At 34.0% G+C, this 27,766-nt stretch overlaps 1 protein-coding gene across 17 annotated transcripts in view; it reads right to left on the reverse strand.

Annotated features, from left to right (window-relative positions):
* BAZ2B (bromodomain adjacent to zinc finger domain 2B) overlaps nt 1–27,766 on the reverse strand; it is a 373,522-nt gene that overhangs the window by 277,237 nt on the left and 68,519 nt on the right. For 5 of the 17 annotated variants that reach the window (XM_081261478.1, XM_081261491.1, XM_081261481.1 and 2 more), the window contains exon 1: nt 8,422–13,329. The gene's annotated coding sequence lies outside the window, so the exon portion shown is untranslated. Of the gene's footprint in view, nt 1–8,421; nt 13,336–27,766 lie in introns of those variants that run through there. The other 12 variants (XM_081261477.1, XM_081261480.1, XM_081261475.1 and 9 more) reach the window with 8 other exon arrangements.

A 27,766-nucleotide genomic window follows, 5' to 3' on the forward strand; every position in this document is an offset into this window, starting at 1 on the left:
TTGTAGATGGACACAAGAACTTTATTTTTATTTGTTTATCTTTATGTTGTGCTGAGGATCAAACCCAGGGCCTCGCACGTGAAAGGCAAGCACTCTACCACTGAGCTACAACGCCCCCATGCCCTTATATCTTTATGTTTGAATTTTTTTAAAAATCTTTCCTTGTTTTCAAACTCTCAAATGATACTTCTAATTTTAGTGCAATTCAGTATTGGCATTATTAAAAATAAGGACTACAAGTTCTGTTGTTTTTTGACCCTATGGATGTGCCTATGGTAGTCCAACTAGTCTGCCTACAAATAATTTTATTTGTGTGTGTGTTTGTGGTACTGGGGATTAAACCCAGGGTCTCAAGCAGTCTAGTCAAGCACTCTACCGCTGAGTTACATCCCCAGCCCTAAAAGAAATAAAAATATTTTTTGACTCAACACCATCAAATTTCCCTTGGAGGGAAATTTGTGGAGAATTTCTCCACCAAGTGGAGAAAAGGATAACAGGGGTGATTATCCACTCTGCTCTATGCTCAATATTATTAGCAGGTATGATCACACAGTAAGTTTCAAGGAAAAAAAAATTCACAAAAGCATAGAAGAAATGAGGAGAATGGAAAACCTCACATACAACAGAAGATTTGGGATACCTCTGACCAGAAAGGGCAGTTCTGTAGGTTTTAACCTGACCTCCACAAACAAGCCTGTGATTGAAATGAATGATTAGAAACTGATTAACCCACCTTCCTCAGAGAAAGCCAGCAGTCCATTTTGAAAGCAATGGAAAAAGGGAAGGGTTGACATATTCTCTTCCTTTTAGTGGAAGAGGTCTGGGTTGAGATGACCTCAAAAAGGTTGCAGAACAACAACCCCAGATACCCAAGGGAGTAGTTTAATGTACTTTAGCAACTGGAGGCTCATATTATCCTCCCTTTGTTGGATCCTTTCTTCCTGATCTCTGTATAAAGTACTGGGTATTGAACTTAACCACTGAGTCACATCCCCAGCCCTTTTTTTGTATTTTATTTACATACAGGATCTCACTGAATTGCTTAGGGCCTCACTAAGTTGCTGAGGCTGGCTTTGAACTTGCGATCCTCCTGTCTCAACCATTGGAGCTTCTGGTATAACAGGCATGTGCCACCATACCTGTCCAAAGTTCACTCATTCTTCTTGATCTAGTTCAATGCTCCTAAATCCAATGAGCCTTTGATAATTATTCCTACAACAAGCTATCTCTCTCCTATTCTGAATTTCCACAAACTTCTGTCTATAACTCTCCAAAGGCATGCTTAGAGACAGTATTCTGTATAAACTTGAAAAACGAAGGCAGCTGCCCCCTCTTTTCCTTAATATTGATACTAGAACAATAAAAGTGTATTAAACACCTATAATTCTTCTGTTTGGCATTAATCAATTCATTTTACAAACAAAATTTCCTAAGTTTTTTTGTTTTGCTTAGTTACTTATAAAAAATTCAGCCCATTAATTCATCCTTTCTCTTTTCTAAATAAAATTATTTGTTGTTATTAGAGCTAGAAAAGATACTTTCTTTTAGCAAAAAACTAAGAACAATTCTCAATTTGAACAATCAAGAAGTGGGGAAAACTAGACATTTAAATTTTACTTCCTTTTCTTTGCTTATTCAGTGCTGAGGTGCTAACAAGTAAGGTAATACCTGAAAGGACAGTTGTTAAAGGGAGAGAGAAAAAAAAGTGTAAGGAGTAATTCACAAAATGACCCATGTGACCTCAAATAATGGAAACTTAATTGTATACATAAAATTGTGATCCTATGCAACTCAAAAGTGAAACATACATCTCGTCCTTTAATAACTGTTGAATTCATTATTTTGAAAAAGTGTACAGGCTACTAACAGCTAGATCAAACTTGGCCATATATTCTGTTATATTACCAACATATCTAGTCAATTGTGAAGCTAAGAAAGAGTAAAATACACTCTTAGGACTGGTTCTCAACCTTGAAGTGCTGAGAGATACTTTATCACGAGGCATGGAGACAAACACATGCATGTACATGTGAACCTAACACTATGTTGTGTGAAAAGTTCAATATAAATGCATTATCATAAATCACTCAGGTATCCATTTGTTTTTCACATACACAAATCAAGGCATTGCTCCCTTTGATTCATAAAAGAATATCTGAAATTACAATTACCATTTTTTTCCTCCCACTCTTATTGAAAACTTGGGATAGAGAGGTTTTCTCCTCTCTCCTTATAATCGCTATTGACAATGTGCAGAAAACCAGTATTGCTGGACTAACTTATACATACCTTGTAAATACTGTAAGAGGCCCCCAAAAGCAAAAGAGACTACTCATTAGATTCCTTCTAAAATTTTTAGAGTAGCTCTAATATAGTAATATCCTAATCAAATTATAAAGTTCTATCAATTTTCCTTTCTATCTTGCTTTATGTTACTCATAAACTAAAAGTACTATCACTTTTCTACTTTTAGGACTAATTACAGCTAATTAATCACAATCTATTGTTAATGCTGTTTCCCAAAACTATATATAACTTGTAAAATATAATCAACAATATTTTCAAGCCAAAAACAATTAAATTTTCTATCTATGGACAAAATCATAAAACATTACTTTCCAAAAATTACAAAAGATTGTATAATATAGGTTTGTATATTTGTTTGGTTTTGACCAAGATTAAATATATGATAGATAAGACATGACCTCTTGTTTCCTTCAAAGCTTCTTCATTTTACTGAGAATTTAGTTTCAATTAATATTTTAAATTGAGGTTGTTCTGTGTTGCAAACACAGCTAAAATGAAGAGCTTCTGTAGCAGCAGTGACCAGATTTTAAATGCAGGTAGATCAATAAAAAAGGAAAGAAAAGAAAAATCACCAACAAGCACAAGCTTCATGTGTGAGTGGAACGGTTTATAATAGCTTGCAAATGACTATGTGCTTGCTGTAACCAGCTGTTCTTAAATTATGAATATGCAACCAATTCATGTTAAAGCCAAATCCCAGCACTATTTCTACAGAGAAATCCCAGTAGTTTTGCTTGTTCTACATGTTAGCTCTGTTAAGGATACAAATAGCAGTAAGCTTCCGAACAAATAGGACCAAACTATTGGCATTTCATGCACTAGGTCCATTATCACAGCAGGGAATGTCAATCACTGGTACATTCCTATAACAGCTCAAGCAATATGACAATGATCTTGTAGGGGAAAAAAAAATCAAAATCTCTGCAGCATACTCAAAGTCCTTCTGACAACCTAAGGCTTTCTTACTACAGCCAATCAGATTGTCAGACCTGATCTATTAGAAGACTTGCACTAAGCTTCAAACATTTAAAAACATCAATCATAAAAACAAAGACAGGATGCTGAATTATACAGTATTAACCTCCAGGGTTTGCATACAAAGACCATAGATTTATTTATGTCCCAGCGAGTTAAGAGCTTCAGTACACCGTTCTTTACACCAAACTGACTGCCAATTTGATGAACCTCTCTGCCCTCAGCAGGAGTGCACCATCTTTGATTAATGAGTGCATGTTTGTGAAAAAAGTGTTAAGAGGAGAAAATAGAAAAAAACACAATTATGTCTACATATATATATGTGAAGAACCAATGCAACAATCATGTTCAAATGAAATGCTCTTTTTTCTTATGCACACATGTACACATGTGCACAAAGTAAATATTTTTTACCTACAAATTACTTTCCTTATTATCTCCAATATTAAATAATATATATGTAACTAAAAGGCATTCAAAAGCCAAATTAATGCCAAATTTTATAAATTATAAAAAATGATTTTTAAAGCATTAATTTTATTTTTAAAAACAAATCAAAACTACACTATATAACAATTTATATATGTGGGATAAAAGCTTATTTTTAACCTCATTTGTATAAAAGCCTATTAATTTGAGAAAGCTGATGTTTAACTTACAAATATCTGGACTTTTAAAATATTTTACATCTCAAATTCTATTACAACTTGCCATAAATCAAGTAGCACTCAGAAGAGATTGGAAAATCATATAAATCCATTTAATTTTCCTGCTTTCAGTAGATATTACCAATAGTTTATAACTCCATATTTGTTGTAAATGAATTACATATACTTATTACCTACAATTTCAAAGTTAATATGGTAACAGAAAAGCTTACAAAGTTAAATTCTGACACTTCTACTCAGAATTACCTTCCTTTAAGAAACTAAATTCTGAAAACTCCCACTTAAATTGTAGGATGCTTACTGGTGGCTACTATATTATCTCTAAAAATAGACTAAGCATTGAAATTCCTTTGAAAATAGTTTATATTTAATATGTAACTCAATTTATCATTATTTGGTTTATATGACTATCTGCCTTGATATAAATATGCAACAAATAAATATATTTCTTAAAAACCAAATCACAGTCTAAGGTAACAAAGATTTTCTTTTTAAAGAGTTCTAAAATTATTATACAAAAAGGCTTGAGAAAGCATATTATCCGAATATAAATCTTACTTTTAGTCAAAGTAACATATGACCTACTTAAAAGGAAAGTGTCTCCATAAACATGATTTCAGGAACTAATAATTCTAGAATCAGGGGTATAAGTGTTAAAAGTTTGCTTATATTATACAGGAAAACCTTTTAATAATATTTGCCTCAGCTATATATATATATTTTTTTAATAATATTTGCCTCAGAATATATATATATATATTCTAACCATAAATTTCACAACTTAAATATTTATTTTTTTAAACAAGCAAATTATTTTAAATGTTATAAATTTTTTGCTTCTTAAAGAATTGTTAAGTGCTTAATACATCTAACAGTCTAAAATTTTTAAAAATCAGTAAACACTGGGATAGATCAAGTCTCTTAACATAGTAAAAAAACACACTATATCCTTACCATCTTATCAACTTCAAGTTTTTTACATAAATTTTTTAAAAATGTGTTTTGTCAGTATTATTCTTTATTCTTCCTTTTTCCTCTTTCCCATCTTTCCTCCCACTGACCAAACCATGCAAATACTTAGAAATAAGTACAAAATACTTAGGTACCAGTGGGATAGTGACACCATTTTAGTATCACCATTTCAACTATCAATAAAAGTTATTGTAACAAAATAGAATTTTAATTTAAAAGATCACTAAATTACTTAGAATAATTTAGATAAGTTTGTAAGAATTTTTAAGTAACATTTTGGCCTCCTTACGAAAGAAAATTAAAAACAAAATAGCTTATTACTCCAATAATTATTTCTCTTCTGATTGTCTCCTACAAAAAGTTTAAAAGAACACTAAACCAAATGAGACAACCTTTATTAAATAAACAACAATATTTTTAAGATCTTATGATAAAAGATGTTTAATTTTATCTAATCGAAAGCCTCTTAAAAACCAAACTAGGTAATCTGATTAATCCCTCAGGAAATCAAATATATTAAAAATCATTAAACTATGATGATAACAATTTCATTTAGGAATCAAAAATCACCCTGTTACTTTGAGTTAAATCACATTCATTCTCTTGGTAGTTCTAACAAGGACTAGTTCAAAAACTCAAAAACTAGAATTAATATCTTTTTCTTTGAGAAATCTTTAAACCTACAAGTCATCAAGTTCTAATATACGCTTTCACTAATTCAAGGAGGTAAGACAGAAACCCTGAACTTTCATACAACTGTGATATCCGACATTTTGTATAGTAACACAAAAGTAGCAACAAAGACATTAACAATTGCAGTTCAAGCTGGGAGTGACTGTTCTGTTTCAATTCAATGACACCACTAATGGCTTCTTAGCAGCTCCATGAAATCAACCAGCTGTCAAGTTGATGCATCAGAAGGAACAGTTATACACTCCCATAAGAAAAAGCAACACATCAGGATGTTTGGCAAAACATCTGCTCCTTTACACTGCAGTTCTATAATAAACATGCAAACAAAGAAATGGGAGAAATGGCAACAGAATTAAAATTCCAAGATTTCCTTTATAGTCTTATATGCATTTTAAATGATGGCTTATAAAAAATAAAAACAAATTTCTACAAAGTTGAATACTTTGTTATTCTAATTTTTTGAAAATACTAAATATAAATAAATGTTCTTTTAGAAAGGCAAAAACTACATAAAATCCTTGCATTTTAAAAATTTAGAATAAACTATATTCATAAAGTAAAATCAGTATCACAAAACTCAAAAATTAAAACTAATATATATCATTTCCACTTAATATTTAGTAAATAGTCCCAACAGCATTCTAACAAATGCATTTTCAACACTGTACAGTCTAAAAATATTTTATCTTAAGTGTTTGTAAGAGTAAATGTTCTAGTTCAGTACTAATTTAATCTAAGGCAGCAGTAAAGGCTCTATTATTTGGATTTTAAAATATGTACCTACTGTTATTTCTCATTAAACCCTTATATGAACATAATATTAATTTCTCATAAATAACATCTTGTTTTCAAATCATACAATCTAATTTTCTAAAAAAAAAGTCATCACAGACTTAAAATAATTTTACATTCAACAACTCATTGCAAATATTTGTAAAATCTCACTTTTTTCTATTTGAAATATACAAGTGTCATAATGCTATCTAAATTATTGATTATGAAACACAGTGACAATAATATGTAGTGTTTACAATAGGTGTGAGACATCCAATGTACTTAACTACCATTTTCTTAAACTGCTTATCCTCTGTTGCTTGCCACTTATAATCTGCCAAATCTTCCAGTCCTTTGTTGCATGTATAATTTAGAACCATCTGTTCTATGTGCTTTTAACTATTTAAACATTTTTCACCTACCTACAATTCACATAAATGGCACACATTCAATTCAGTCAAGCTTTCTCTATATAGCATTTTACATAAAGCAAATTCCTGGATAAATAGCAAATAACAGAAATTGAAAACATACAGAAATTAAACACATACCGTTTACATTGTAAGTTTTTACAATTTAGACAAACCTTTTTAACATATTCAGAATTATTTCTAATAGGTTTTTTTTTAAGTTAATTGTAGCCAATGTTTTTCTCCAACCCAGAAGACAAAGAGAATGCAAATTAAATACAGACAGTTTCATGTCCTTGTTAGAAGAGATGTAAATACACTGACTGAAAATGACTACAGGAGACAGAATTCCACTTTCCCATTCAATTTACAGTGTCTCTTATTTATACACTAGTCATTAAGTTTGATCATGTGACCAGCCCAACTTTCCTGAGGTGAAAAACTATTTTAGACAAGCAAATTAAAACACTAGTTTTTACTGTACATCTTTTCATAATGGCTGACAAGAGTTCATAGGTAGAGATTATGAATTAAAATCTATTCTGCCTTTTACATACTAAATTTTTGCCAATGGGTTGAATTAATAATATTTACTAAAATTGAAAAGCATTTAGTATTTTGAGATTTTTGTTATAGTTGTTTTTAAAAATATTAAAAAAAAACAAAAAGCAGAACACTTAGTTACAAAAGGGGAGCAAGGTAATCTAGTAATGTATACATAAATATTAACTAATAAGCTAATTAAAGAAAAATCCATAGGGAGGCAAACAAGAAAGGGAACATGCTGACTATAAATTTGAAACAACCATAAGAAACATGTACACAAAAACTAGGTTAATGACAAAGAAAATAAAAGTTTATATCTTTTTTTTTTTTTTTGCACACAATCTTCCACCTGTTACCAAACAAAATGTGCAGACTTTTGTCAGTTCATTTTGAGAGCAAAACACAAAAATAAGCCACACAACTTATCGTTAAAGTGTTAAGTTAAAAGATCCTTCGAAACGGGGAAATTTGAGCAAAAAAAAAATTTACTTTTGGGGAAATTTTCTCAATAAAGTTTACATGACGTCACTGGACCCCCTGAACATTTCCTAAACTTTGAGCCTTATCCAGACACAGTTTTGGCCTTTCTATGGCCTCCTTCCCTTCCTCAAAAATAAAAAATAGACACACAGAGAGAGAGATTTGGAATAAAAATTGCCCAAGATGGCGAAACGCTTGTTGTTTAGAGGGCAGGAAAAAAAAATGGAGGATATTGTAATATACACAAAGGGATAAATTTCAACAACTCGGCCAAGGACTGCAGCTGCTTCTCTCTTTATAAGGAAGCAACACACAAAAGATAAATACAGAGGGAGAGAGAAAAGAAAAGACAATCTCTCAAACAGCAGGGCCAGCTCTGACTCTTCAAACACTTCCTTTTCCAAATCCCAATTCTGGGGTTCGTGGAACTACTTTAAGGGGAGGGGAACCGAAAAAGCAAACGGGGGGAGGGGAGCGACAAGAAGATTACAAGAGGGAAGCAGAAGAGTTTAGAGCTGACGGCCGTTCCTGGGGAAGAACTGCTAGATGAGACCGATTCACAGACATTACTGTAGGGAAAGCAAAGCTTCTCAAACCTTCTGCGTTCTGACACAGACCTTCCCAGGTATCCAGATCTTCTCCCAATCCCACCAGCCCCACCCCCCACCTCCACCCCCCACTTATTTTCAGGAAACTCCAGAGCCTCAAGCTACACAGGGAGAGAAATGAGGCCCGAATTGGGGGGTGGGATGGGGGGTAGACGCAACTAATCAGTCCTAGAGGGAAGAAGGGGCGGAGGCAAAAAAGGGCAGCAGTAGGCGGACGGGGGTGGGGGTGTAATCTTGAAACTACCCCGGCGGGGAGTAGGGCAGGCGGTGGATATTCCGGGGTAGGAACCGCGATCGCAACGCTGCCAGAGGTTGTTTTTTAAGAAGCAAAACTGTTGGCGGAGACGTGAGCGCTGGAAGTCGAAGGGGAGGAGGAAGGAGACGCGAAGCCTGGGCGGCCGAGAAGGGCGGCCGGCACAAAGGAGGCGGACTCGCGGCGGCTGCGTCTGCCCCGGCCCGGGGAGCGCGGCCCACGGCCCTAAGAGCCCGAAGTCCCACTCTGGCAGCTAGAAATAAAGTTTACGTTCTCCTGAGACCGCACCCCCAGCCTCCCACCCAGGACCGCACATCTCTGCGTCCTCCTCCCCCAAACTCCACTCGGAACTCTGAGAATCACCCCATCCTTCCAGCCAGCACAACAAAGAGACACACCGACCGGCGAGGGTAAACAGCGGCTGCAGGGAGCAGGGCGGGCAGGGCGAGTGTCTCCAGATAAGCAACTCCGGAGTCCTCCCTGCTCGCAGGAGCGTAGTTTCTCGTTTTCTGTTTTTACCGGCTTCAAAACATTTGGAATTTTCAAGCTTCACCCGTACCATTCACACCCGAAGATTTTTAACTCACCTTTACTTTCGAACTGAGAGTTGCGGTGGATGGGATTTTTCCTTCCCCAGATGGTTGAAGGTTAAGGTTTTTGGAATCCCCACCACCTCCTTATTTCTGTTATAATTTCTGCAAGAAAAGTATAAAGAGAGTTGGAGTGGAGGCGAGATTGGTGATCGGGAAAGCCCTTGACTCCCTCCTCCGTCTTCCGCCTCTCTCTCTCTCTGATTAGTTCCTATCCAGCAGCAGATTGAAGCAGGAGATGATTCTTCTCAAGGTTTGTTCAGCAGCTTCACTTCTAGGCGAAGGCTTCATGAACCAAGTGACGTCAACCAACAAGGCTTCTCTCTCTCTCCTCTCTCTAACAATGAAAGTTGCTGTTAACAAGGGAAAAAAGAGAGAGAATTGTTTATACCATTTCAGTTCCAATAATAAATGACCTATCAGCTCCTAAAGGAGCCAAGGGAGGGAGGGGGTTGCTGCTTCTTTCCAAGAATACTGTAGCTTCGAGTTTGCATGGTTCCTTGTCCCAGGAAAAAGTTAAGAAACTTAAATGTTTTGTTTTGCTTTTAAAAGAAGAGAGGACAGAAAACGGGATTGAACAATTATTTTTTAAACACTGATTAATAGATGGCATAGCTTAACCATCTCCACCTAAACTTTTTATATTCGCAAATTCAGAATTCTGTTGAAGTCTACAAAACCAACTAAATTAATATGCCAATAATTTGTAGATGTTAGGATTCAAAAACCAAGATGCAAAATGGTACCATGGTAAAATGCTACTACCTTTACATCGGCGAGTTAAAACTGGCTGTGATGTTTATGCACTGAGTTAAAATAAAATTTACATGAAAGATGTTAAAATAGTAAATTGTTTTAAAGATTCGTACAAACTGTAAACAGTAATCTCAATCTTTTTTTTTCCAGTTTCTTAGAACTTAAAAAAAAAGATAGCTAACTGTAGAATTAAACACCTTTTTGAAAATCAGATTATGAGTAAAACTTGATAGCTCATTTACTCCATTCTCTTAACTATCCACCCGATGTACTATTGGTCTGATCCCCACAATCTCTTCCAACTTTGTTTTTAACCTTCCACTCCCCCCACAGTTCCCACATCCTGCAACCAATCAAGTTAAACTAAAGGTAGTGCACCCTATTTATTCCCTCCCACATCCCATTCCACAGCTTCCTAAAATGATTTATTAAAGGGGGGGGAAAAAAAGCTTACTCATGGTAATACTTTATTACCCATGAAGATATGTAAAAAAAAAAAAAAAAACACTTCACTCATTGAGGTAGTGTTTTTCTCTTAACACATTAAAATCTCAAAGTTGATAGAATTACAAATTGCATAATTTAATTTTCAGGATGAAGAACAAGTAAAAATTAAGCCACCAGAGAATAATTTGACCATGCACACATATTTTATACATACATATGAGGATAAATGTATCTTAAAAAGAATGCCATTGTTTTATGTTTTCTCCTCAACCACTGGTTGTGATTTTAATTGTGCTGGAGGATCTTCATTAGTATTAACACATGGGGAGATTTCACAAAGCTGCTTCATTAGGAAAAAAAAAAAAAAGCTGGCAGACTAGGTCTTTTTGCATGCACTGAGAATGTCAGCCTTACCTCGGTCATTTGTAACATAATAAGTGCAAGTACAATGATTGCAATGCAGGAGCTCTGGGGGAAGGGCAGAAATACTGCCTGTCTAATAGGGATATCTGAGAAGAAGCCTGCTCATTACATAGTAAAATGTATGCTAAAAATTAGTGAAGATGATGTCTCAGGAGACTGATGCTAAATAAATTAATGTGCTGATATGTTTTTAATTATTATTTTTGTAGTAGTTTATTTCATTCTCAGGATTCACATAGAGCAGCAAAGCTGTGCTACACTTATTGATTTTTTTCCCCTGCCACATTCCCGGAATACAGATTTTAATCATTTCACTACACCACACTCAGTAATTTCATTAAAAACTGGAATCTTCCATCCCCCGAAAAGCATTTAATTTCAATGACACACAATTTCTCTTTTAGCAGCAAACTGTCTCTACAGTAAAAGCTGGCCTAAGGTTCAAATGCATAATTTAATCCTGAGTTTTCCATGCTCTGCATTCCTTTCAAGCTATAATTTGAGTAACTACCTAATAACTGTAATAAGGATAATAATTTCCTTATAATATATTATTAACTCATATTTAATTAACTCAGAGGCCAAGCTCTATACATGTATGATTGGGTCAACAGTTCTACAATCTCAAAATTTACTTATAATGTTCCAGAAGAAAATAGATTAAATATAAGTAGGAATGCTAACATTAGACTTCCATCCCAAGTCATATGTAAAAATGTTCCTGTATTATTCTATAATAGTGGTTATTACTCAAATAATATTTTTAAATATCTGGAAGTAAACAGTGGAATTCAGTGATATTTCTGCACATAAATAAAAGTATTATAAAATTATATTTCCTTTCTGTCCTACTGGGGATTGAACCCAGGGCCTACGCAAATGCTCTACCACTGAGCAACTTCCCCAGCCCTGTTTTGAAACTGAGACATGATTTCACTAAATTACTGGTACTGGTCTCTGATTTGCTATCCTATCCTGCATTCAGCCTCCCAAGTAGCTGGAACTACAGGCACACAACCATACCTGGCTATAATATTAATATTTTATTATTAACTATCAGTAATGAATATTACTGATACTTGCTCTAATCATAAACATTATTGCTGAAAATATTTAATTTTGAAAGAATAAGAAAACAGGACCAATTGCAAAGCACCTTAATTTGAATTCTCTTAACATATTTCTCTTGAAAGTGGCATACTATTTTGTTTAAATATCTCATAAAAATATGGTTTATTTTTTTGTTCCAATAATATTTTTTAACATATTGGCTTATACTTTCTCTCCTCTCTCTGCTCTCTTTCTCTCTTCTGTCTGCTCTCTGCCTCTCCTTTTCTTCCCCTTCAAACAGCCCCCCAATAAATCTCTTGGTGAAAAAAAATAAAAATATTGGCTTATAGTTGACACATTGGTTTTCCAAACAATGGGTTTTGTCAGATATGTAATTTCTATTGCCAATTTTTAGAAAAGAAACTGTGAGTGAAAAATTTGTAGTAAAATTCATTAAATTGTGGAAATATGCCTAATAACCATAAAAATAGAAATGGTAAATATATGGGTTGGGGATGTGGCTCAAGCGGTAGCACGCTTGCCTGGCATGCCTGCAGCCCGGGTTCAATCCTCAGCACCACATACAAAGATGTTGTGTGCGCCGAAAACTAAAAAAAATAAACAAATATTTTAAAAAATGGTAAATATATAATGAAAGTGATTAGCTATATAAGAATTTTTATTATGTCTTTTAGTACTATAGTTTATATACTTTTAGTACTACAGTTCAAAATTTTTTATAAATATATATATATAAATATAAATTGAAGACACCTACAACAGAAAGTTGTCTTTTTCTTGATTATATGATAAAATGCCTAATAATGAAATAAATCTTGTCATTATGAAAAAAGTTGGAATGAAAATGATGGTGAAGGGGCTGCAGCTGTGGCTCAGCAGTAGAGTGCTCACATAGCACATGTGAGGTGCTAGGATCGATCCTCAGCATAACATAAAAATAAATAAAGATATTGTGTCCAACTACAACGAAAAAAAATTTTTTAAATGATGGTGAAGAACTATATTATGAATGTGCACCATTGGCTCTTAATGTCTTTTTAAGACATTTGAAAACTATTCTTATTATCATTAAGGGCACTTTGTATAATTAAAGTTTTGGAGATTTTTCTTTTTAGTTGTAGGTGTACATAATATCATCATTTTATTTACTTATTTTATGTGGTGCTGAGGATTAAATCCAGAACCTCACACGTTATGCAAGCGCTCTCCCACTGCACTACAACCCCAGCCTATGGAGATATTTTTGATGACGTTCTCAAAGGTGAAATAAAATTAGATGGAAATCAATAATTAACAAAATAGTTGGTAAATGAAAAATGCACAGATATCTAAAATTCATAAGTGAATTTCTAAATTCAGTAATTCAATAATAAAAGCTATGATTTTATATTAAAATAACTTAAAAAATAATTTGGTGTTATTTGGTAATTCAAATATATTAATTAATAATTTAATCAATACTTTTAAGATTAATTTTAAAAACCAATAGTATACTGAAAATTTTAAACTAGATTACTCCAAATATTTTATATCCTCTTACTTATACTTAAATTGGTTTTTTAAAATATAATTTCTTCTCTTTTTTCATATTATCATACTTGATCATTTCAGAAATTAGACTATAATCAGAGAATTGAAGAAAAAAATCAGAGTAAATAATTACTATGGTTATAAAATAATTTGGTTCCCATAGCACTTCTATCAAAATCATCTAAATCAGCACATTAAATCATGTACAGAATTGTGAAAGAACTTAATGATCAAGCAGATCTTTTCTAATTTCAGTAATAATTCTATATTTATATATATGATATATACTTTTATCTCCCACACTAATTATGCCACTACTATAGTCTAAATTGTTGCACTTTCTTCTCTAAAGCAGCATCTGTTTTTAGGAACAACGTAGATAAGAGAGAGAGATGGTTAGATACCTAATTCATTACCAAGGATATTGTCAATGGTTCCTCAAAGAATAAGGACTTGCCACACACAAAAGAATGTCTAGGGCAGCTGACTGCAAACAAAAACAAATGACAGATCTTAATAGTATAACAAGCTGGCCACTGTCATATCTTATTTCTGTTTCAATCACTACAGACTAATGAAGCTTTGTTTTCATTCACTGAACAAACATCTGAATGCTTACTATATGCTATGTACTGTGCTAGAGGCTGGAAAAACATAAAAAACTCACTTTCTGGTTGCTATTGAAAGTGTGAAAAATCCTAGGAGATTAGAGAACAATATAAATCACATTATACAGATACTTGTGAGAATAAAGATGGGGCAACCAATTCTGACTAGGAGACTAAAGGAGGCTTTATGAAAGAGATGTCATTTGAACTGTACCTCAAATAGAGCACTTACCAACAAAGATGTTTGGGGTGGGGCAGAGGGGCAGAGGGAAGAAAAGTACCCTAAGAGGAAGAAACCCTAAGTGTAAAAGTACAGAGTAACTAGGCCTGGTGTCCAATACATTAGTGAGAAATTGAGCATAACAGGAGTATTTAATGGAGGGTTGAGGGTAAGACATACTGTCATGACAAGAATGAAGACCATTAAAGAAGGATGGGACCTATGAGTAAAAGGCCTAATGTGCCATGGTAAGGTGGTTGAATTTATACTGAAAGCCAACAAAGGTTAGCAAAGGAGTAATATGACCAACCTTGATTTAAGGGAAATAACAACTATAGGCAGTGCAAATCATAGACTGTAGTATCAAGAGATTGTTCAATAGTCCTTTAAAAAGATAGTACAAGACTATGGCATTGGAGATTTACAGCCAGATAATATTAAGTAAAAATTCAACCTGGTGACTAACCAAAAACAGAGAATTAGAGTCAAGAGTGAAGGAGGAATAGAGGGATTTCTAGCTTAAGGAACTGGACAAGAGCTGAAGTCATCAACTATAGTCTAGAATATGTAAAGAATACCAAATCATAAATTAGTCTAGAATTAGAATATAACACTGTGTTCAACAGGCCTTTTTAAAAATGGAATTATCAAGAAGGCCCAGTGGTACACACCTATAAACCCAGCTAAGCTTCTGCAGGCTAAGGTAGGAGAATCCCAAGTTTTTTGTTTCTTCTTTCCCTCCCTCCCTCCCTCCTTTTTAAAGGTGCCTCTGATGAACCTTTCTGTTCAAGAATACTGCCATAAGCAAAATTGATTATAAAATTTATTGGGAAAATAAAACAAGCACAGAAAGTCTTGAAAAAGAAGAGTTGGGGGGCAATCATATCAGATATTAAATTGTGAAACCTTTAAATGTCACTTTTGACAGCAGGCACCTTAGTAAAATACCAATACAAGATAAAAAAACTGAGGTGGTTATGGAAGTTTAACATACATTAAAATGTATCTCAAAGCACTGAGAAAAAGATGAACTTTTTAATAAGTGGTGCTCAGACAGCTGAGTATTCCCAAAGAAAAAGATAAATTTGGATCTGTTCCAAGAATGAATTTCAAAAAGATCAAATATTTAAATATTAAAAAAATGCACCATATGAGAAATAGAAGAAATTGTGGGAGATTCATCAATAATTAGAAAATGGGGAAAACCTTCCTTACAACACTCAAAATCAGATATAATAAATCCAAGTATTAGTAAATCTCACTACATGAAATAAAAGATTCTTATGGTTAAAAAAAATGAGCAAATAAAAAACACCACAAGCAAAATATAAACACAAATATCAAATTATGAAAAAAAACTTGACATATGAGACAATTTAATAATCTTATGTGTAAAAAGTATGTGAAACTAGAGAAATAAAGATAAACTTGATACCAAATTGGCGTGAGATATAAACATATTAACAGAAAGAAGAATACAAATAAATGCCCCTTTAAATTAAAACATTCATAACCTTACTCACAGTAAGAGAAATTCAGTATAAGGATCACTCAGATATTATTTGTCACCCATCAGATTGGCAAAAACCCAAAAGTTACAACACAGCCTATTAGTGAAGCTCTTGTGGAGAAAAAGCTTCCTTCAACCTTCTTTTTTTCTTTATTCTTTTTTTGTTTTGTTTTCTTGTTATTGCTGGAGTACACAAAGGAAAACCCTAAAATGGCAGAATAAAGCAGTATCTAACAAAGTTATACATGTATTTATTTTGAAGTTGGAAATCTCATTTTAAGAATCTTACCAGCACTGACAAAAATATGAAAATAGGTATTTAGGAAGCTATTCATTGAAGCACTATTATAAAGAAAAAAAAACAAAAACAAAAAGCCTAGAAATAAGCCAAATGTCCATCCTAGAGTAATGGTTGAATTATTCAGAGTGTATCTACATAGTAAAGTACTACACAATTTTTAAGAAAGAATATAGGATGTATATGTATTATGAAGTACTAAATGGCGAACTCCAGAAAATACTGCTAAGTGAAAAGAACTAACTAGAAAAAACTCATATATAATATGCCACCACCATTAATCTATATATTTACCTATCTTTTAAGTGAAAGGATAAATTAAAACCTTCAAAAATATGGTTATCCATAAGGAGAAAAAAAGAACAGGATAGCAAAACTTAAGAATAGTATGTGTATTTATTGTCAAATCTTCTTAGTAGATATGATTTGGGAACTATAAAATAGTTTCATTAGAATGAATAATAATATAATAGCTTATATTAATGAGCTATTCATAATAATAGCTTATATTATTATAAAACAAAATCATGGTTAAAAGTTACAACAAAATCTGATAAAAATTAAACGTAAAGGAAATTAATTTAATTGTATATAGAATTGCTGGCAAAACCACACAAAAAAAGAAATATTCCAAATGACTTTAAAATATAATAATTAGGCCTGGTTGTGGTGGCACATGCCTATAATCCTGTGGACTAAGGAGGCTGAGAGGCAGGAGGATCCCAAGTTCAAGGTCATCCTCGGCAATTTAACAAGACCCTATCCCAAAATTAAAGGACTTGGGGGTTGGGGTTGTGGCTCAGTGGTAAAGCACTTGTCTAGCACGTATGAGGCACTGGGTTCAATTCTCAGCACCACATATAAATAAACAAATGAAATAAAGGTCCACCAACATAAAAATATATATATATATTTTTAAAAAATAAAAGGACTGGGGGCTGGGGTTGTGGCTCAGTGGTAGAGTGCTCGCCTACCATGCATGAGGCACTGGGTTCGATCCCCAGGACCACATAAACGTAAAATAAAGATATTGTGCCCACCTAAAACTAAAAAATAAATATTAAAAAAATAAAATAAAATAAAGGACTGGGAATATAGTTCAGTGGTAAAGGGCCCCTGGGTTCAATCCCCAATACCAAATAAATAAAAAAATAAATAACAATAATTGGGGCTGGGGTTTAACTGAGTGGTAAAACATGTGCTTGCATGTGTAAGGCCTTAGTTTCAATCCTCAGTACCCAAACACACACACACACACACACACACACACACACACACACACACACACTAATTTAACAGTATATTCCTCAAAATGTACACTCAAAAAGAATTTCTGACAACAACTAAAGAGCAACTTAAACTATCGTTGGTAACCATATTTTTGTGCTATTATTGGTGGTGACGGTGTAATACTGTTGCATGCATAGTCCGAGAAGAAGCAAATGAGTAAGCTGGTGTTTGGGTGAAATTAATTATGTGGGATGAAAGAGAAAAATCAATGAGTTACATAAACAGCATGTGGCCCAAAAATACCTGTATTAGAATAAACCGATTACATAGTTTATATTTTTAAATGTGTATTTCTTAGGTCTGCTCACTGTATATGCCTAGAAAAAGGGACCAGCAAAGTAGCATAAAGCACTGCGTATCTATAGTACCCAGATTACAGTCTCTAAATACCATTTGTCAGTGAAAATAATTCCTTGAATGTTACTGATTCCAAGTTTGGGAAAAGAAATATTCAAGATGAACTTGGAAAACCCTGACATACCATTAAGCATGAAAACTATGAAAGATTATTGGTGTCATGTCCAAAGGACTCTAGAAGCCAATATGAAGAGGACAACATAAAGTGGCTCCCATTGCCAAAGATGAGAAAATTTGAACATAGTTAAGAATAACTGCAATAAATGAAACATAACAACATTTTTAAAGAATTATGAGTTAATTGTATTTTTTCTTTTTTATTAGAGCATTATAATTATACAGAGCATTTAGGTTCATTCTGACAAAATCATATATGGAAGGAATTTGATTTCAACTCCCATTCCTCATCTCCTTTTCTTTCCTTCCTTTCTCCCCCTATTAACCTCCTTTCTTTTACATATAAATAAAGGTAAAATTTCCTTTGGTACTTTTATAGACAAATATAACATGATTTTGTTAAATTGACTCCATATTTCTTCCTCTTTTGCCTTCCTTCCTCCCTCATCTCATTCATCTTCTATTCCACTGATCTTCCCTGTAACTTTATAATATCCAATACTCTCTCTAATGGCCTTCTTTCCCTTATTTTACTCTAGCTTCCATTATATGAGAGAAAACATTTGACCTTTAGTTTTCTGAGTCTGGCTTATTTAGCATGATTTTATCCATTTCTAACCATTTACCAGCAAATGCCATTATTTCACGCTTCTTTATGGCTGATTAAACTCCCATGTGTATATATACCATATTTTCTTTTTTTTTTTTTTTTTAAATATTTATTTTTTAGTTATCAGCGGACACAACATCTTTGTTGGTATGTGGTGCTGAGGATCGAACCTGGGCCGCACGCATGCCAGGCGAGCGCGCTACCACTTGAGCCACATCCCCAGCCCACCATATTTTCTTGATCCATTCATTTATCGCTGGGCATCTGAGTTGATCCCATAAGTTGGCTATAATAAACTGTGTTGCTATAAACAATGAAGTAGCTGTATCACTATAGTATGCCGATTTTAGATCTTTTGGATACAGAGGACTGGAATAGCTGGGTCATAGGGTGTTCCATTCCTAGTCTCTTGAGGAGTGTCCACATTGTTTTCCAGAATGGTTGTACTCTCATTGGCCAGAGATGAGAAAATTGGAACATGGTTAAAAATAACTGCAATTAAGTGAAACGTACAATTTTTTATTTACTGATTTTTAGTTATGCATGACAGTAGAATGCATTCTGATACAATTACACAAGCATGAAATATATCTTATTCTAGTTAGGACCCCATTCTTGTGGATGTACTTGATGGTGGGATTCATTGTGATGAAACAACAATTTTAAAAGCTCACTGTTCACTTTTGAATGATGCTGGGGAACCAACTCATTTGTTTTGTTTGCAGTGCTGGCTATCTAATCTAGAGCCTTGAACTTGCTGGTGAGGGCTCTACCGCTAAGCCACATCCCTAGCCTCAACTAATTGTGAAAACTACAAAATAAGGAAATGTTGATAAAAAGTCTAATTTGAAATTGTGTATATAAATATATATGCATGTGTATATGTATATTATATAAGCATACATATATGTGGGTATACATATAAACCTTATATTTATTTATACATATGGATTATATAGATTTCAACATAGTTTTTATTTTTAAGTTTAGAAACATCATCGATGGGGGCTGGGGTTGTAGCTCAGTGGTGGAGTGCTTGCCTTGTACATGCAAGGCACTGTGTTTGATACTCAGCACCACATAAAAATAAATAAATAAAAATAAAGATATTGTGTCCGTTTACAACTAAAAAAAAAATTTTTAAAAAGATGGGGGAAAAAACCTAAATAGAACAAGAAGTAAAATTGTACTTATGTACAGATAATATGGGAGTTAATATAGAAAACCCTATGGAAGCTACAGAGAAATTCGGAGGCTGAAACAGGGGGATCCTGAATTCAAAGAACATCAGTAAATTTAGCAAGATTTCAAATCAAGCCAATATAAGTAAATAAACAAAGATATTGTGTCCATGTATAACTAAAATTATCTAATAAAAAATCATTGATGAAGGAAAAATATCACCAGGCTGCACTAATAGTTACGGGTAAAGTTGAATACAATTTATCTGTGAGTATGGGGGCAGCAAAACAAAGAAGGAGGGCTGGGATATAGCTCAGGTGGTAGAGTGCTTGCCTTGCATGCACAAGGGCCTGGATTCAATCCCCAGCACCCTTAAAAAAAAAAAAAAAAAGGAATGTGATAACATTCTCCTTATCTGGTAAAAATGAAGCTTCATTGATATAAACTTTTTTAAAAATTGAGTAATATATAAGAAAGAGTGTTTGAAGTAATTTTACAGTAGATACATAAACTTCATATGTATGGTCTTTCCCAAAGCAATCACCCATGAAAGTCAAGGTCAAGGAAATCAAATGTTAAATTTTCAGGAATTTTGCAAGATGGCTGTCATTACTTTAAAAATAAACATTTTAAAACTTAAAGTATATTAAAAACAAATCCTCAGAACTTATCACTTCTTATTTTACTCCCCTATTATATATTCACATGAGATTATTTATGTCCATTGTAGTACAGCCAAGGGAAAAAAAAACAAACTATATAGTGATGTGCTACTGCCTGTTTCTACCCAACTCTGTGTTCAGTGATGTCATGTAGGTAGCTTGAAATCAGCCATGGTAGCAATATTTACACTATGGAAATGTTTACAAGTCACCATTTAAATTAATGTTTTGTTGGTAGTCTAGAGTTAAGACAGAAATGAGAAAAAAATATAAATGATGTAAGCTGAAGTCACACTGTAAATAGAACAAAAAATGGAAAAATAATCTCATTTAGAAAATTATTAACAATTTAACAAGAAGTTGTTCACATCATTGATAAAAAAGTGGAGTTCTAACAATATGCCTTTGTTGTCTCACTTTCACCCTATCCATTTATGTAAATAAAAATATCAATGAACATTCATATCAGAACTACTCTCTCAAAAACTGCAACCACAGATTGCCTATTGCTAGTGCTACAGACAAAAGAGCTTAGTAAAAATCAACTATTTTTTATTTTTTATTCTGAGACAGGCTCTCACTAAATTTCGAGGGCCTTGCTAAACTGTTGAGGCTGGCCTCAAATTTGCAGTCTTCCTGCCATAGCCTCCCAAATTACTGGGATTACAGGTGTCTGCCACTATGTCTGGCAGAAACGGTATTTTTTAAGAGTCATGAAAAAGAATGTTATCATCTCATATCTGATTTCAAAATTCCACATAACTATCTTCCCTCTTGACAGCCAGCATGTTGTGAGTCAGACATCAGAGTTTTATACTCACTGCCCATTTATTTTCACAGCATTCTAAAAAAATATACACCATTCCATTTTGAGTACAACTGTCATTACTTCTTTAATGAGTGAATCAAGATTAGAGTTCCAGTGCAATCTATTTAATGTGATGTTCTTCCTTGTCCTGTAGCTGGTGCTCCATCAGTAATACTCCCCTGGCCACACAACATTTTCAGGAAACTTTTAAGACTCATATAACCACCACAAACCAATTTTTAAAAATCTTTTCTCTTTTTTTGCATGGATTTTCAATTATTCAAAATGCATAAGAGGTTGGGGATGCAGCTTAGTGACAGAACATGTACTCAGCATGTGCAAGACCCTGGGTTCAATCCCCAGCACCACCAAAACAAAAGCTAACCAGAACAAGACATTATCACACGCTTCTCACCCTTGTTTGAAATGCATATAGACTTCCCAAAGCTTTACAACAAGTGTAAAGCTATCTATTAGCATCCACACATGAAATAACACTTTAATATTGTTTGTCATTAATATTATAATTTCCAAAAGTATCAAGTGTTAAAGGAATTTTGCCAGCTCAATCTGCCTTCACAATAGACATTAATATTTCTTATTTTACTGCTGGTTTAATAAACTTGGAAACCATGTGGTTTTGTACGTTTCTACTTCAAGTACAATACCAAATAATACTTTCTTAGCTTTAGTGTATTCCATATCTTTGGAGGGAGAAATAATGTAAAGCATTATTTTTGTGCTTATTCTGGAAAAGCTTCTATAGCAGCTTAAAAAGCCACTGAGTTTTTTTGTTTGTTTGTTTTTTTGTGGTGCTGGGGATTGAACCCAGGGCCTTGTGCATGTGAGGCAAGCACTTTACCAACTGAGCTATATCCCCAATCCTACTGAATTTTATTTGAAAGGGAGCCAGTGACTTTAAAATATTGCTGGCCTGAATTAATTCAAATTCTTTTTTATAACGTCTCTCCCCCTCTAGATATTCAAAGAAGAGAGGCAATCCAAAGACATAAAAAAAAAAAATTATCCTTTAAGAAGCAGAACAAATGACAAGAATTCATCTGGCATTAAGATAACAAAAGCTGGATTTTTAAAAATGGCAAAGCAAAATGGCCACATTCTGAGCAAGTTAGCATGTTCAAAGTAAAGTGGAAGGACAATTGAGCTGGCACTTTGGGGCAAGCTTTATATGGAGCAGATTTTCTGGTAAGTTCACCCTACTCCAGAGAGGGTATATATCTTTATTTCATAGGTTGGTGACCTTGGAATTTAGATCATTCCCTCAATTCAGGAGTCCACAGGCCTCTGCTTCTGCCAAGAAATCAGTCCTTAATCTTTTACTTTCCCAATAACTGTTTCTACTTTCACATATTAAGAAAAATAAAAATGTAAGGAAACACCACTATTTCGAGTATATTAATGATGAATATCAAGGTCACAGCTTTTGAGGAGTACATACATCAGCAAATTTTCTCTCTCCTTCCTTGGCTATTATCTTTGAAATTTATAAGACTGTATTTAGTTTTCCAGTTTTTCTGCTTTTGTGCAGCTGGGGAAAGAACTTAGGACTTCAAGCAAGCTAGACAAGTGCTCTATCACTAAGCTATACCCTCAGTTCTTCTACTTAAGTTTCTTTTTTAAAAAATATTTATTTATTTTTTAGTTCTTGGCAGACGCAACATCTTTGTTTGTATGTGGTGCTGAGGATCGAACCCAGGCCGCACGCATGCCAGGCGAGCGTGCTACCGCTTGAGCCACATCCCCAGCCCCAGGTTTCTTATTTTTAGTTGCTGCTATTGAATATTTTGTATTTCTTTTTTTCTGGTCTTGCTGTTCTTTTTTTAATATTTATTTTTTAATTGTAAGTGAACACAATACCTTTATTTTATTTTATTTTTTTTTTTGGTGCTGAGGATCGAACCCAGTGCTTCATGCACGGTAGGCAAGCACTCTACCTTTGAGCCACAACCCCAGCCCTGGTCTTGCTGTTCTTAGCTTCTTTTTTCTTTTTAGATTGTCATAGTTAATATTATTATGTATCAAAGAAGGAAAATTCTGTAGCTTTTCCTACCATCTTAACACAGAAGAGTCTCTTAATTAAAAACACTCTTAATTGAGCTGGGTTTGTGGGTACACACCAGTAATCCCAGGTACTTTCAAGGCTAAAGCAGAAAGATCACAAATTTCCAGCCAACCTGGGCAACTTAGCAATATCTTGTGTCGCAAAATATAATTTTTTTTAAAAAAGCTGGGGTTGCCCGGGGGGGCGGGTAGTTCAGTGGTAGAACACTTGCCTTGCATATGGAAGGGCCTGGGTTCAATCCCAAGTAACACATGCAAACCCACAGAGCTTGATTGAAAGCATGTTAATTACTTTTTAGGTGATAATGACAAATAATAAATCTAATAATCTAGAGATTTTTTTTTTTTGTCTCTAAGATCTGGGCTGGGGATATAGCTCAGTGGTAGACTGCTTCCTTGGCATGCATGAGGCCCTGGATTCAATCCCTAGCATCATAATACAAATTAATTTAAAAAAACCAAAACCCTTTATGTATTACAATACCACACCAATGTCCTTTATTTCATTTATTTATTTTTGCAGAAATACATACTGAGCACCTGCTGATTAACAGGTATAATTGTAGATACTAGGGATGAAACAGTAAAAAACAATAAATAACTGTCCTAATAGGGAATAAGCAAACAAGCAAACATATTGTATATATTGGAGTCAGCAAATATTTTCTGTAAAATAGAGTGAAGATTTTGTTTTGTGGCCTATTCATATTCATTGCAACTACTCAAAGTTGTCATTAGTGTGAAAAAGCAGAAATATAAAACATTTTAAAAAGTGGGCATATCTGTGTTCCAATAAAATTTTACAAAAATAGGTTATAGGTCAGATTTGGCCCACTGGCTACAGTTTTCATACTCCTGTTATATATGATTGTAACAAATATTACACAGGGAAGTAGTTAAGTTCAAATGTACAAGAAGTTCTACAGATAGTGAATAAGATCCTCACTGGCAAGTTTATATTTGAGCAAAGACTTATAAAAGGGTAAAAAAAAAATAGGGACATAGACACATGGTGCAAGACCTTCCAGGCAGATGAAATAAGATGCACAAAGGTTTTGCAACAGGAGCATATTTAGTTTGTTCATGGAACAGTAAATAGCCTGATGTGGTCAAGATGAACATCAATAAAGGAGTCAGTGCCACAGAGAGTGCCAGATTCTGTAGGGCTTTATAGACCATTATAAAGATTTTGAATCTTTACACAGTAGAAAACCATTGAGTGATTTTGAACAAAGAAATGATATCATCACACTTACCTTTGAAAAAGTTTTCTCTGGCTTCAATGTTAAAAATAGACTATACAGTGGAGGATGTAGCTCAGTGGTATGAGTGCTTGCCTGGCATGCATGAGGCCCTAGGTTCCATTCCCAGCATTCCCTAATGTGCGCGTGTGCTTGCGTGCACGCACACACGTGCGTGCACACACGCACGCACACACACACACACACTGTAGCAGAACAAGAATATAAATTAAATCACTTTGAGAGTTAATAAGAGTCAAAACAAGAGAACTTAGAATGAATAGTTATAACTGTGGTCTGAATATTTGTTTCCACCAAACTCATGTTGAAATTCTAACCTCCAAGGCAATGGTATTAAAAAGTGGGGACTTTTGGGATATGATTAGGACATAAGGGTAGAGCCCTCATTCATGGGATTATAGTCCTCATAAAATAGGCCCAAGAGAATTCATTTCCTCATGTACCACTGAGAACACAGGGAAAAGGCACTATATAAGAATCAAGAAATAGGCCCTCATCAGACAATAAATTTACCTATGCATTTTTGTACTTCCCAGTCTCTAGAACTACAAGAAAGATACTTATAGTTTATTAGCCACTGAGTTTATAGTATTTTGCTAGAGCAGCCCAAACAGACTAAGTAGTGATTAAAGTAGTGGAAAGTAGTTAGATAATGAATATATTCTGAAAGTAGAGCTAAAGGATTTGTTGAGGGATTGGATATATATACTATAAAAGAAAGAGAAGAGTGAATGATGGCTCCAAAGTTTTTGTCCTCAGGTAGCAAAGGACTAAAATATTTATTTATACAGGAAGACTGCAAAAAGAGCAGCATTGGGCGAAGGAGTTGGGGTCTGGTGTAAATCAATAGATTAGTATGGATGTACTAAGTTGAAAATGCTAATTAAACATCCATGTGGAGATGTTAGGCACAAATGAAAGTTACACAAATTGGAGTTCAGGGAAAAGGTTCAGGCTGGAGATATAAATTTGGGGACTACTTGCTTATAGTATATAAAGCCACAAAATGGGTTATCACAAAAGATAAAGTATTGACAGATCAAACCCTTTAGTTTTCCAATATTTACAAGTTGAAGATAACAAGAAAAACTAGGGAAGGAAGTTGAGAAGCAGTGACTAGTGAAGTGAGTGAAAAATCAAGAACAATGCTCTGGAAATTAATTAAAAAAAATATTCAATAAGAACACAGTGATGTATTGCATTGACTGCCATTGATAAGCTGCATAAAATAAAAATTGAAATTGACAACTAGACTTGGCAACAGAGTTGGCACAGCTCTAATGAAGTTGCTAAAAAAAGTGGTAAGAATCTTTTGTTATGAAGTATGCCTTTTTTTAAGAGAGAGAGAGAGAGAGAGAGAGAGAGAGAGAGAGAGAGAGAGAGAGGAGAGAGAAAGAGAGAGAGAAATTTTAATGTTTATTTTTTTATTTTTTCGGCGGACACAACCTCTTTGTTTGTATGTGGTGTTGAGGATCGAACCCAGGCCGCACGCATGCCAGGCGAGCGCACTACTGCTTGAGCCACATCCCCAGCCCTGAAGTATGCCTTTATAAAACCTTTTCCACAGAGTTTGATAAAGAAACTTTCTGAGTTCTTGAAAATCTAAGGATATTCTTCTATTCCTTTCATATGTGAAAACTGAACAAATTTTTATAATATTTTATACATTAAAATTTTTATTTTAATTATACATTGAAAAACTATAGTAGCATGTATTTATAAGGTACAAAGCAATGTTTTGATTTATGAAAAAAATGTATAAAAATTAAATCAAGTGAATTAACATTTGTGGTGAGAACATTTGAAATTTACCCTGAGCAATTTTGAAATGTACATGATTTAGTACATTTAGAACACTGTGCAATATTTCTTAGAGAAAAAAATAAATCTCATTCCTCTTGTCTGAGTCTTTGTATCCTTTGACCAATATCTTCCCATTCCTCTCAATTCCCTGTTTCTGATAACCACCATTCTACTCTTTCTTTGAGTTCAATTGTTTTAGGTTCTACATGTAAGAATGTGTGGTATTTGTCTATGCTTGGCTTATTGCACTTATTGCGCTTCTCCAGTTATCCATATTGTAACAAATAACAAATTTTCTTTTTAGAGGCTGAATAATATGCCATTGTGTATACATACCATATTTTCTTTTCCATTAATCCAATGATAGATATTTAGTTTGATTCCATAAACTTAGTTATTGTGAATATTTCTGCAGTGAACATGGGAATACATAAATCTTTCTGACATACTGATTTCAAATATTTTAGGTAAATACCCAGAAGTGGGATTTTTGTGTATCATATAGCAATACTGATTTTTTTTTAAGAGAGAGTGAGAGTGAGAGAGAGAGAGAGAGAGAGAATTTTTTTAATATTTATTTTTTAGTTTTCGGCAGACACAACATCTTTGTTTCTATGTGGTGTTGAGGATCAAACCCAGGCCGCATGCATGCCAGGTGAACCGCTACGGCTTGAGCCACATCCCCAGCACAGTAATACTGATTTTTAGAAAAAAAATTATTTTTGGCAGTACTAGGGATTGAACACAGGGCCTCACTAGTGTTAGAAAAGTTGTCTACCTTGCTACATTCCTAGACCTTTTTAAAAATTTTATTTTGATACAAATTTAAATTTTTTTAAAAATTTTGCTCAATACAGTCAGCCCTGAAGTTGAACTTGCAATCCTCCTACTCAGACTCCCGATTAGCTAGAACTACAGGTGTGTACACTTTTTTTTTTTTAAAGGAACTTCTAGTAAAACAAAATGCCCTTACATTCCTCACCAACAATTTACAAGCAGTCCCTTTTCTTTATATCTTCATCAACAACTTTATTTTTTGTCTCTCCCCCCCCCCCCCCCGGCCCAGGACTGGGGATTGAATCCAGAGCCTCACATGTGAGGCAAATTTACCACCACTGAACTACAACCAAGCCCTTTTAAATTTTTTTTAAATTTTAAGACATGGTCTTGTGCTAAGTTGCAAAGGCTGGACTTGAACTTGTGATCTTCCTGCCTCAACCTCCTGAGTCGCTTGGATTACAGGTGTGCACCCTCAAAAGGCTCTTTTGTCTTTTTGATAACAGTCATTCCAACACATGAGAGGTATTATCTCATTTTGTTTTGTTTTGCTGTAGTACTGGGGATTGAACCCAGTGCCTTGTACATGTTAGGCAAGTGGTCTACCACTGAGATACATCCCTTACTCTTTTTAATTTTTCATTTTGAGACAGTGTCTGGCTAAATTGCCCAGGCTG

The sequence above is a fragment of the Spermophilus citellus genome (assembly GCF_964194105.1).
Source record: "Spermophilus citellus genome assembly, chromosome: 11".
Taxonomy (NCBI): domain Eukaryota; kingdom Metazoa; phylum Chordata; class Mammalia; order Rodentia; family Sciuridae; genus Spermophilus; species Spermophilus citellus.